Source organism: Podarcis tiliguerta, assembly GCF_965153285.1.
Source record: "Podarcis tiliguerta genome assembly, chromosome: 11".
NCBI lineage: Eukaryota > Metazoa > Chordata > Lepidosauria > Squamata > Lacertidae > Podarcis > Podarcis tiliguerta.
In genome coordinates, this window is record NC_139544.1 from 19556274 (window position 1) to 19568591 (window position 12318).

A 12318-nucleotide genomic window follows, 5' to 3' on the forward strand; every position below is an offset into this window, starting at 1 on the left:
CTTCCAAGAGAAAAACATATGGTAACCTTCTGATGCAAATGGCAAAGCCAATAAACAAAGCTGTGATGGACTCTGTGAAATAAGAAAGCATCCCTGGGCTTTGCAGAAAGAGAGAAATATACATGAAGTGCCATGCTACCATCATTAATTACATTTTGAAAAGGAGCTCATGAGAATATTGACTAAATAAAAAATGCTTCCTGCTGCTCAGAATTCCAGATCAGTTCTTGCAGAGCCAACACTTGGTATTTTGGGTCAGGAAGAACCACTTTCTCATTTGTCACAATTCATATCGCTAACATAAATGAGAGTTGATTAAGCTATCTACAATGCAACCCTAGAGAGAATTAGAACTATTTACAGAGGACTGATAGAGTGTAGCCCTGAAAAGGAAGCTCATCCACTCTTAGGAGAAACATCTTGCTAATGGAAAAAGTGACACACAAGATTCTGCATGGCAACTCCTGTATCATAACAAAGCGAATTAATGTTGTCTAATTTGATTCCAAAGTTCCAGGTGATAGAGATAGCTGTAATCTAACATGTTTCACTTGTGTTGTGACAAATAAGAAGCCACTAATTATGTTTCCAGTTGGAGTGTTATTAGGAAATGTGTGCCATCCAAATTAGAAATTGGAAGCTATATGCGAAAAGGAACATAATCCAAGCTGTTTATCTTTTTTCTTTTTTAAAAAAGCTATCTGCTTAAACTGCCGCATTTACAACTTATTCATTTTAAAAACCCTTGTGTGTCCCATTACAATTACCAACCAAAGTTACCCTCTTAATTATACCATCCATATGTCAGATTTAGAAAGCAAGAGCTCCGATAGATCTATAGTTTCTGTTCCGTAAGAGCTTCTTAGATGCTCTGAAGTCTGAATCCCTTTGTAAAGTCCTTGTTTGAGTACTTCCTGGGGGTGGGGGGAAATGCTATTGCACCCATGTCCTGCTTTCAACCTTCCCATAGACATTTGGTTGGCCTTTGAAAGAACAGAACACTGGGCTAGATAGGACTTTGGCCTGACGAATTAGGCTCAGGTGAAGTCAGAGAAAGATGCAGAAATTCATTAAATGCTCAGTAGAGTTCTCAGTGGCTTCTGGGCTTCTTGAAATACATGCCATGTCGGATTTAGTGATAATCTGATGCCTTTCATGAGTCATCTTCTCATATAATCCCCAACATTTGAGACTTCATGGGAGACATCTCTGTTCTGCTGCCAATGTTCTGGCAGTGGTGGTAGGGCCAGAGGCCAAAGTGAGTGGAGCAGCAAGCAGCAATGTTATCTTTGTATGGTAGGAAGCTTTCTGGCCCTACCACCACTGCCAGAACATTGCCCAGAAGGGAATTCCAGATTCTTCACTCTTGCTCAGATAAAGATGAGAGAAATTGAATGTCATACAGTGCTATTTTTCTAGAAAAAGAGGTGTTGGACCTCACCATAAACACCTCCCTTGTTCTCTTAGAATAGCAATGGCGCCCACCTGAGAGGTGCCAGAACTGGTGGAAAAAAGCCCTGATAAGTTTTTAATGTTTGATGTTATATCATGTTTTTAATACAGTGGTACCTCAGGTTAAGTACTTAATTCGTTCCGGAGGTCCGTTCTTAACCTGAAACTGTTCTTAACCTGAAGCACCACTTTAGCTAATGGGGCCTCCTGCTGCCGCCACGCCGCCGGAGCACAATTTCTGTTCTCATCCTGAAGCAAAGTTCTTAACCTGAAGCACTATCTGGGTTAGCAGAGTCTGTAACCTGAAGCGTATGTAACCTGAGGTACGACTGTATTCTGTCGGCAGCCGTCCAGAGTGGCTGGGGAAACCCAGCCAGATGGGTGGGGTATAAATAAATTGTTATTATCATCATCATCATCATCATCATCATCATTATATGTTCTACATGTATTATTATGAAAATGTTGTATGATTTGATGACCAATAGAGTTGCCCTCTAAGAATTCTTTTTTAAAATATCTACTGTAAATATATGAACATCAGACTGTGCTAAGCAAAAGGGATAGAAATAAAACACATTCATTTATATCTGCTTTATCTGCAATGGATAACTGAATTACAAGCATCTTAGAACATAAATAACATGTCAGGTGTGTGTTTTTTTAAAAAAAATTGTAGCACATGACAAATGGCAAGCTTCATCGATATTTGCTTGCCTTACTTCTATTGACATCTGTGATTAAAGATGCCCTGTTATATTATTCAGTTATAAACAGATAGCATTTGTCTTAATTACCAATACAAGGTAATGGCATTTACTGTTGTGCACAGAATAGATCCTGTCTATTAGTGGACTTATATTTATTAAAGTCAATAAACCTCTTTTTCAAACTTTCTAAAAACACATGGAACCAATTAACTTGGCATTTATTTATTTTTTGGTGATTTCCTAGAGCACTATATTATGAATGCAGGCAGATTCACTTTCACTGCATGTACAAGATAAAGCGGGAGATGCGATTCGTTGTGGCAATTCTTAAACTTCCTCTACCCCAGAACTCTTATACAACACTGAGACCCAATAGTGCCCACATGTCTGCCTTTGAAGAGAATAATCCTCTATTTCAACAGCTGCTCCCTCTAAGTTAAGTTTATACACACACACACACACAAACAAACAAACACCGTATTTTTCCGTGTATAAGACGCCCCCTATTTTGGGGGACTGAATTTAAAGAAAATGAGGGGAGATGGCCCAAAGTTGTTGAGCTTTTCAAAGGGGGAATTGCACACGTGCCATCACACCAGCAGGACTGTTGCCGGGGGTTGGCAAAGTGGGCAGCTGCTCCCACCACGTCACTGCGAGCAGGAAGCTCCCTAGAGCATGGGCTGCCAACCAGCTGGCTGGCGGCTTCCCCTCCATGTCTCTGCGGGAAACACTCCCTAGAGTGCATGCCTCTGGCAGCGGCATGGGGGGGGGGGAGTTGCGCGCCCATCAACCAGCTGGCTGGTGGGCGCAGCTCCCCCCCCCCATGCCACTATCTGTGTATAGGGCGATCCCAGGTTTTTGACATGTTTTTTGAGTCAAAAAACCTTGTCTAATATCTGGTAAAATGTGTGTGTGTGTGTGTGTCTTAGAATGGAGAACATAGGCCATTAAGTTGCCCCTTGACAGGTAGCACTAGCTCAACAGATGGATAAAGGACACAGGTCATATGGCCATAGTCATCTTTGCTTTCCTTGACCCCTAGAAATTGGCTCCAATGGGCTATGTCATTGTTATGGTTCTAGGGGTTGCTCGTGTGTAAGTTGCCGCCACTCCTGGCTAGGTTACCTGGTTGAACCCTTTCTGTCTGGACAGCCTCAAGTTTCGTGGCTGCCTCAGTCGCTAGCAGAATCCGTCAGTGGGCGTTTCTTGAACCTCTTCCAGCATAAAAGCTGTTTGACGCCCAGTCTTCTCCTACTCTCCCTGCGTGGAAGTCTTCTGCGCAGAGAGGGTGTGGGCAGCGGAGTACCCGTACTCTCTCCGCTGGTCTCTGGCGAGGAGTCCTGGAGCCACCTCTCCGATTCCCCCATCTGCCCCCCTTCTCCACTGGTGTTACGCTGATTTCCTTCCCCAGCGGATGGGCTGTCTCTCTCCCTACTGGGACCCTCTCCGGCATCCCTCTGGAGCCTTCTCTCCACCTCCAGCTCCGATGGCAGTTCCCTGACAGTCATCTTACCCATCCATACTACTGGATCTAAAGCCTGGGAATGATGGGAGCTGGAGTTCAACATCAGGGCAGGGAGCATACAGGTTTCCTACACCTGTTCTATGGCATAGCAGAGGCACCAACTTGTGAGGGAGGTGGGGGGGGGCTACGACATCGCATCTACTGCTGCCCCACCAATGGCCGGGGGCTGCTTCTCCCTTCCTTTACCTCTGTAGGGCAGGATGCTGTCTCTGCAGTCATAACAAAGACCCCCTGAATCTCCTTTATCCATGTATCCCTCTTTTTCTGTGGGTGGGGGGAAATATCTGCTCCATCCTCTGTCCCCCGAGATTGATGCCCGCCCAGGCATTTCAAAATATTTCACAATTCTTTCACCCTACCTTAAAAACCTAAATTCTCAATTTGAAGTGTAACTTGAGTCAGCCGTGGCTGGATCCTAAAACTGTTTTCATGGAACGTACAAGATTTTTTGCGAAACTTCTATGCTTTTGTATGCTGTCGTTCTGATTTTAAAGATACTTAAAATACTGTCTGAAAGAAAGGGCTCATATCTAGTAGACTGTTTACTTGGCTACCTTGAGTTTCAATATTTTGGTATGGAGAGCCTTATGTATGCTATTCTATATTTTTTCTTGGGCAAGTAATTATCGTATAAAAATATGACAGGCTAACAGATGTTCAGTGTTTCTACGGTGGAGCTCCAAAACAGACTGCAGACTAAATTTCTCGTTTCCCTAACCTTGTTATAAAAAGTTCCTTATATAGTGCAGTAAGAGCACACACCTTGAAGCAATCAAAAGGCTCTTGTATTAAAATGTTCCTTTTCTGTAACTGATCAGTTGTTTCAGGTGGTAATAATATGTAAAACCTGCCGTGCAGTATCATATTCATGATGCTTTTGCAGCGCAGCTCTAAATATGTAAGTCTTTCTGGGTTCAGGTGGTCTTATTTTATGGTAATTATGCTTTGGGTGGCAGTTCTAATTAATATAATTTGAAATCAAGCTTTCAGTATATGACTATACCCAGTTAATCATTCATTCATGCACTTATTCATTTAAAACACATACTCTGCCTTTCTGAAAAATTCAAGGCTTCTAACCAAGAGAGAAAGATAGACTATAAGCAGATAAAAATTGATTCAAGGCGCAACAAAAACAATTAAGACTTGACTACATATAAGATGAAGGGGACGCGGGTGGCGCTGTGGGTAAAAGCCTCAGCGCCTAGGGCTTGCCGATTGAAAGGTTAGCAGTTCAAATCCCCGTGGCGGGGTGCGCTCCCGTCGCTCGGTCCCAGCGCCTGCCAACCTAGCAGTTCGAAAGCACCCCCGGGTGCAAGTAGATAAATAGGGACCGCTTACTGGCAGGAAGGTAAACGGCGTTTCCGTGTGCGGCTCTGGCTCGCCAGAGCAGCGATGTCACGCTGGCCACGTGACCCGGAAGTGTCTCCGGACAGCGCTGGCCCCCGGCCTCTTGAGTGAGATGGGCGCACAACCCTAGAGTCTGTCAAGACTGGCCCGTACGGGCAGGGGTACTTTTACCTTTACCTTTACATATAAGATGAAGCAGAGTTCAGTAGAGTATGAGATTTTTAATCTCTTTTTTTATAAATAATTTTTATTTAATTTCCAATAAACATTTTATCCAAATTTAACCTTTGTTTTATACATAAACATCTTTTGGACTTCCATCAGCCTATCTGACAATTCTCCATAGTCTCACTACATCTCACATTTGTAGTGAGATTTTTAATCTCAGGGTTGTGGTTTTGAGTCCTATGTCAGGCCAAAAGATTCCTGCATTGCAGGGAGCTGAACTATATGACCTTTGGAATGTGTTCCATCTCTGCAATTCTTTGATTCCAAAGTTTAAAGATAGAATTATAAGAACAACAACAATTTATTTAAAAATGCAATGTTTACTAATGACACAGTCCCATGGTCCTGAGAGGGCACCAATCTCAGGAACCAGAGGATACAGTGGATATTCCCATCCACTCATGGAAAAAGAGATATGGACAAAGGAGATTCATCCTCAATGGGTCCTTGTTATGACCACAGAGACAACATCCTGCCTCTGCCATTGGTGCTCCAATGGCACAAGGGAGGCCAATGGTGTGTGTCTGAGTGGATTAACCATAAATTCCCCCATTTTCTTGTCTGCCCCCCAAAAAAAAAATCCAGGGGGGAAACTAGGTCAATTCTGGAATAGTGAATTCTCCTCCCCTAAGAACCAATGGGAAAGAAATTGCCTGGGGAAATGTTGCCTCTCTCCAGCTTGTGTCCTGGTCGGTGGGAAGTTGTCAGGACTTAATTGTGGCAGTTCCTGTGACGTTAACATATGAGAGTGCTGGAGGTAAAATAGTTAAACAGGTTACCCAATCAGAACCTGGGGGGTGGAGTCAGAGGCGCTATAAAACCAGCTCTGGGAGGGGCAAAGGAGTTTGTTGGGAGTTGGGTGGGTGGTTGGAGTGGGAATGAATTGGGATAGAGTTTGTGGGTAGGATGAATTAGTGTAGTGAAATAAGCTGAGTTAGGAATAGATAGGGGCTAGGAAGACAAGTAAATATCTGAGAGGTGGTTTAGTGAGTGAGAGCAGGTAGCGGAAGTTATAGGTCTGGATTGGTACCGTATGAATGTAATTGACTGATACGGTTTATGAAACCACACGCTTGTTAAACTGCAATAAATAAACAGAAGTTTATGTTCCAATTTAACCCTGACTGGACTCAGTATTGTACCAGGTAGGGCCTGGGTGGTGGCAGCGAGAAATCAAGTGGTGGCACAGGGATCAATAGACGATGAAACATCTGGGGACCCTGTGTGATCGCCACAGTTCCTTGTCACAGATGCTTCCTTCCTGTTCATAGTAGGGTGGCTCTATAAAAACACTCACATCCAAAGGCTTTGAACTAAAATCCCAACTGGAGTTTTTATCACATTTTGACCCTTCATAGCTAGGGAGAAAATTTATAATTCACTGCATGAAGTTTCTTCCAGTCATGAAATATCTTGTGCATGAATTAGGAATGCCAGTTTTTTGTTTTGTTTTTTACAGCGAGTGTAAAGCTAACTCAGGGAGGACAACCTCTGGTTTAAAGTTCATGATACGGATAGATTATGCAATACAAATAAATATTGTGAGTCCTTTAGGAGGAGGAATGAAATTGGGATAGCAAGATTCTTCTGAGATCACAATAAAGTAGAAAGGATAAAAATGACAATGAAATTCAATCAGTGTAAGTCCCATTGTTTTTACTGGAAGAATGTAAAATGGCCAGAGCTCAGTGGTTTTGCATGCAGGAGGTCTCCAGCATCTGAAAGAGAGTTGTGTGTGAAATGTTGATGAGCTGCTTCCATTCAATGTTGAAAATATGGAACTAGATAGACCAAATGGTATGACTGAAGCATAAGGCAAATTTCTACGTTCTGCTCTCCAAATGAAATCAATGGGATTGTGGTGTGCTTAACTTGGGCTGAGAAAATAAGAAAGAAATTAATTTCAATTTTAACAACGTTTAAAAAAAATAGTTGAGACAAGGTCCAGATGATTATTACTTTCACTGAACTCTTGAGATAAAGGGTTTGGAACAATCTTTAAAGTGAAACACTTAAAAGAGGAACAATCTCTATTGCTTAATGCCAAAGTGCCCACTCTTTGGAAAATTACAAAATTAGACTTCTTTAATCACTTTAATCTGGTTGAGAGACTTTAGGTGCTTAGCTGTATATTCTAGTTATAACCCAATAAACAACTGGTAGCATTGTCCTCCAAAAGATCATAGCACAGATTAATAGAACTGGGTGCTTTGAGGTTAATCTGTGCAATTTTCTGGGGGAAAAATAAAGGGAACTGTCATGAACAAAAAATATGTTGTTATTAAGTAATTAACTTGTCTTCCAGGCACCTACAATTTACTGATGCACCACACAACACATCAAAGTGCAATGTATATATTCTTAAAGGATAAAGGAATCCCTCAAGGAACAAGATATCAAAATGCAAGGTATTAGGTTTATAATCACTCTGCCTTGCAATGAGCAGCTGGCTTGCAGATGTGGGCTCTCTACAAACCACTTCTCAAATGATCACCTTATTGGTTTTTAAGTCCTTTTGTTACACTGTTGGAAAACTGTTTCATTATCTCTGCTTTTAGTGAGTCTCATTTAAATCCCATCAAGCCCTTCTCTTATTTTCAAAGCTGATTTATGATCATTCTCAAGTGAAACAATCAGTAACCTACAGAATGGTGCTCATCAAGGCTTAAATTGGTAGAAACCCAAGAGGGGAGCTTCAAGGGTGGGGGAATCAACAGTAGTCTGTTCATGTTACATTTCAAGTTAATAAAATTGTCTTATTAGTATAACGTTGTAAAAAAAGCATATTGTAAGATCTGTTTCAGTGCATTCAAGCTTTGTTATTAGAAGGTCTTTTTTAAAGCAAATGTAAATGAGAAAAGGCTTACAGCATCAGACCAGTCATCTATTTAGTCCGGTATTCTGTCTGAGATAATGTGACTATGGTTTGATGGAGAGGGGGGTCTGCAAAAATCTAAAATAATTTCTCACCATTGAAAAGAGCTGCTTGGCAAGGACGGCATTAGAGAACACCAAGAAGTAGAGAGAATGAAAGGCTGGAGCTGGAAATGCAATGAGAGTTCTGCTTTAGGGCGGTGTGAGCAGACAAAATACCTGTCCGTTTCCAATGGTAATACTTGACTAGGTCATACTCGGAGTAGGGCCATTGCAATCAATGACTTGGGTTAGCCTCTGATTGCAAAGGACCTACTGTAACAAGACATCTGTTTTTGAAAATTGAAGTTATATTTTATTTTATTTTTATTTTGCAAGGGTGCAAGTAGTTAGCCTTGTCTAGGGTACAAAATAGTCTGGCACCGGAAGTGCTTCCAATGGGCTCCATTCCTCCCTCCCCATCCATTTTTCTATCTCCCCCCCCCCCCCCGCAACCAGACACTCATCATTTGGTGTCCATTGAGCATGTTCTGTCTTCATTGCACTGTTATTTGGGGGGAAAGGGAGTTGCACCCCTTATACGTCCCCCCCCAAAGGTTTTTAAATACTTTTTCAAAGTTCAGCCTTCTCCTGTTTGGGCTTATTTCAGTTCATTTCTCCTCTTTTGGGTGAATATGCATTCACAACCCAAAGACACGAAACAAAGACAAAAGAAAGCTTATTCATCATCTTTCTATGAACCATAGTTTTGACTTTCTTCACTTCATTTTGCGTTTTTTGCATCATTTTCGTCCTCTTTCTATGCATATTCACCCAAACAAGACGTGTTTTCCTTTGTTTTTACTTACTTCACTTCGTTTTGCATTTTTTGAGCGAATATGCATGAATACCCAAAAACACGAAACAAAGTGAAATGAGCCCAAACAAAGCTTTTTAGTCTACTTTCTATGCATATTCACCAAAACAACATGTGTTTTCCTTTGTTTTGACTTACTTCACTTCTTTTTGAGCAAATATGCATGAACACCCAAAAAAACGAAAAAGCCTTCTCCGAAATAACACCCAAAAATCCTTCTCCTAAGCATGCTGTGATATCACCTTTATGTTTCTCAGTTGCCCAATTTTGTCTATAGAGAACTCACCATCTGAGTTCTCTCGCTATCATGATTTTCCTGCTGGAAATACGAAATTATACGGGAAAGCCATTGCAGGAGCCAACATCAGTTTCAAGTAACGTAGCTTCCTTTTTTTTTTTTTAATTAGGCAGACTATAGAGGTAGTTGATTCACAGAAAAACCCCACATAAATGATTCTGTTCGAATTTATGTTTCTCAGCCATTATATAAGACTAGTACTGCAGAAAGTGAAAGTAATAACAAGTACTAAAAATAATAATGTTGGAACACTTTTTTTTAAAAAAAAGAACATTATGTAAATTGGCAAAAGTAATTGAAAGCTATAATACCCAATGGTTTGTGGATCTTATTTTGTCAATGGTTTTATGGTTTAGATAAAGTAATTCTTATTCATCAGGTCTGTAATTTGTTGTGGAATGGAATTATAGAAAATAACGCCTTTAGGAGAGTGCTCTAATTTTATGCTCTTGATTGCTTCAATTTCCCAAGTTTTTCTTATAGGCAAAGTCTGAATCTCAGGATTGCTTTAATTATGGATTTTACATTATGAGTGAGCTTTATTCCTGACTAGTAAAATGTTCATCATTTAAGAGTGTGTGTGTGTAAAAACAGGGCTGTACTATATAGGCAGGGTGGTGGCAGTATAATAAATATTTGTGTGTTCTGCATGCAATTTATTATCAGTGTTATAGATGTTGCCAATACCACTATGCTGTCTCAAAATGAGGTGGTTTGATATTTCACTAGTCATAGGAGCAAATGATAACTGTTCACTAATAAAGAGTTAGGGTTGTAATTCAAGACACCATGGGAGCAGGAGCTTAATCTAGATGCAAATTAGGTAACTGACTTATCTTCTGATTACCTTCTGAGTTGATCTCATTTTTAATTTATTACTGAACTGATAAATGAACTAAATATTAAAGTCCAAATGACAAAGGGCAAATGCAATAAAACAAGATAAAACAGATAAATGGTGATCTACCAGAAAAAGGATCCACAACATTTCAAAAAGGTTTACAAAAAGTTGCATAGCAAAATGGTGATAATGAATTAATAGTTTTGTTTTGTTAATTGGCAATTATTTTTGAAATAATTATTGACATGATTACCTTTTGAAATGTTAATGACCTATGTTCATGATAACAAAATCAGACACTGCAAGTGTTCCTATTTTCCAGGGACAGTCACAGATTTACAGAAGCCATCCTGGTTTCTGTTTTGATCCCAGAATGTTCCACATTTCCTTAGGACATCCCTATTTTCATCTGAGAAATCTTGGAGACTATGGAGTTATGTGACCCCTGAGCCAAGGAAATAACCTTTAGAAGACATCACTATGTTTTTATATATAGCCCTACCGTGGGTTAAGAACTTAATTCATTCCGGAGGTCCATTCTTAACCTGAAACTGTTCTTAACCTGAAGCACCACTTTAGCTAATGGGGCCTCCCACTGCCGCTGCGCCGCCGGAGCACGATTTCTGTTCTCATCCTGAAGCAAAGTTCTTAACCCGAGGTGCTATTTCTGGGTTAGTGGAGTCTGTAATCTGAAGTGTCTGTAACCTGAAGCGTATGTAACCCGAGGTACCACTGTATGTTGGAAGTTGCTCAGAGTGGCTGGGGCAATCAGGGCAGGGTATAAATAATAATATTATTATTATTACTATTAGGGAATGGGATGTCCCTATTTTCATAGGAGAAATGTTGGAGGATATGCAAAATCCAAACATCAGTTCACGACACTGCACAGGCAAATAGCAGCCTGATCATCATCATCATAATTTATTATTTATACTCCGCCCATCTGGGTGGTTCCCAACAGAATATTATTATTAATAATAATAAAGCGACAAAACACCAAACATTAAAAACTTCCCTGTTATGTAATGAGTTGAGTAGGATCCAAACTGCAGCAGTCTGATTGGTCCTAGAACAATAGGATTCAGAATGCAGCAGTCTGATTGGTCCGCAGGAGCCACCCAATCCATTATTATTATTATTATTATTATTATTAATAATAATAATAATAATTTATTTGTACCCCGCCTATCTGGCTCGGTTTCCCCAGCCACTCTGGGCGGCTTCCAACAAAGATGGAAAATACACTAAAATGTCACATATTAAAAACTTCCCTGATGTCTTCTGAATGTCAGGTAGTTGTTTATCGCTTTGACATCTGATGGGAGGGCGTTCCACAGGGCAGGCGCCACTACCGAGAAGGCTCTCTGCCTGGTTCCCTGTAACTTTTCCCTGTAACTTGAGGGAACCGCCAGAAGGCCCTCAGTGCTGGACCTCAGTGTCCGGGCAGAACAATGGAGGTGGAGACGCTCCTTCAGATATACTGGACCGAGGCCGTTTAGGGCTTTAAAGGTCAGCACCAACACTTTGAATTGTGTTCGGAAACGTACTGGGAGCCAATGTAGGTCTTTCAAGACTGGTGTTATATGGTCTCGACGGCCGCTCCCATATCCAACTCCAGGTGAATCCACAACCTGATCGGCCTACAGTAGAATTCCGAAATTAGCCAATCACGTGGGGCCCATTGTGTAACTAACGTATATAAAGCAGACATTTTGGGGGAACTTCCATTCCTCACTACTATGAGCTGAATAAAGAGCATGAAATCCACACTTGACTCCGAGTATATTTCATTCTCTCAACAGGGCTGCCTTCAGATGTCTTCTAAAAGTCAGATAGTTGTTTATTTCCTTGACAAACAAACAGAACAAATGGCAGCCTAATCCTGAACATTGGCACCATTTGTATCGCACGATGATAATATGGCTTCAATATTTCTTTAGTGGCAGCAGCATCTCTGCACGTTTAACAATTCCAATAGCTCAGTCCTAGAAAAATGGGTGGGGATGGCACTGTGGAGGAGGCAGTGTGTTGAACAAGAACCTTGCATTCTCTTTCCATTTTGACCGTTGCTTGAAGATGAGAGAGGAGCCAGGGGAAGCCAAACAAGCAAACACATAAATGGCTGGAAGCCATTCCGGAGAGGCAGGAAAAGCAGGGGGATAACACTGGGACCCTTTTCCA

At 41.0% G+C, this 12318-nt stretch overlaps 1 protein-coding gene across 1 annotated transcript in view; it reads right to left on the reverse strand.

Annotated features, from left to right (window-relative positions):
- Positions 1-12318, reverse strand: part of LOC310660282 (uncharacterized protein) — a gene marked incomplete at its 3' end in the record, with an annotated part of 514773 nt that overhangs the window by 391957 nt on the left and 110498 nt on the right. The window contains exon 2 of the mRNA XM_083404607.1: positions 1584-1720. The remainder of the gene's footprint in view (positions 1-1583; positions 1721-12318) is intronic.